The sequence below is a fragment of the Callospermophilus lateralis genome, chromosome 14 (assembly GCF_048772815.1).
Source record: "Callospermophilus lateralis isolate mCalLat2 chromosome 14, mCalLat2.hap1, whole genome shotgun sequence".
Lineage (NCBI taxonomy): Eukaryota > Metazoa > Chordata > Mammalia > Rodentia > Sciuridae > Callospermophilus > Callospermophilus lateralis.
In genome coordinates, this window is record NC_135318.1 from 70,770,062 (window position 1) to 70,770,864 (window position 803).

The window sequence follows — 803 nt, forward strand, 5'->3', positions numbered from 1 at the left end:
GTCTGTTTAAATGAGAAACTTCAAGACTAGACTGCATAGCTTTTTTTCAGTTTATTGCATGAAGGAGTTATATTAGTCCCAAGTTCATAGTGGATCCAAAATGGTTACATAAAACAAGCTGTGAGAGCTTTAAACTTGTGACAAGGGACACGAGAAATTGTACTCATTGCAAGGAAATCCTCACTTAAGCTTCAGTGAGCCACACACATTTAAAACCCATGAACCTTCAGCTGATCATCCTTGATCGGTCCAATATCTGCTCTTGTGCTATTTACCTAGCAGCTGAATATCTTCTCTATATTCTGGATTCTCAATTACAGAACCACTGCAGGTAAATTTCTCCTTAAATGCCTTCACTAGTTTCTGTTGATTTTTTTTTTTTTTATAGATTCAATCTTCTGTGCCAGCAGGAAGTAGATCCTCATCCTTACTTGCATCAGCAAAGGGGTAGAGAAAGTGCAGGTTCTGGATAGTGAACATACAGAACAATTCCTTTTCCCTGGTGGAAATGACCGATGAAACTTCCTCTTCAGAAAGCAGCTGTGGGAGAAGGTGGATTGGGGATACAGCATTGGGAAGCAGGGAGTTCAAGGGGAAGGATACTGAGTCTTCTATGGTGGCTCAGTGACAGGGCCATCATAATTCTTAAGTGAAGATGCCATCATGAATTCAATGACTCACAAAATTTGTTCCATAAAGTGGTAAAGGGAATCTGAAAGCTGCACACCTGGTGTTCTGGTCCCCAATGTCCATTGAAGTTCAGCCCCTCTGATCTTGACAGGTGAGACCTGAGGGACCTTCAT

General features: G+C 41.3%; 1 pseudogene; it reads right to left on the bottom strand.

Moving 5' to 3' along the window:
* Positions 1-209: 209 nt before the first annotated feature.
* LOC143380791 (eukaryotic translation initiation factor 1 pseudogene) lies at positions 210-480 on the bottom strand (annotated as a pseudogene).
* Between the last annotated feature and the right edge of the window lie 323 nt (positions 481-803).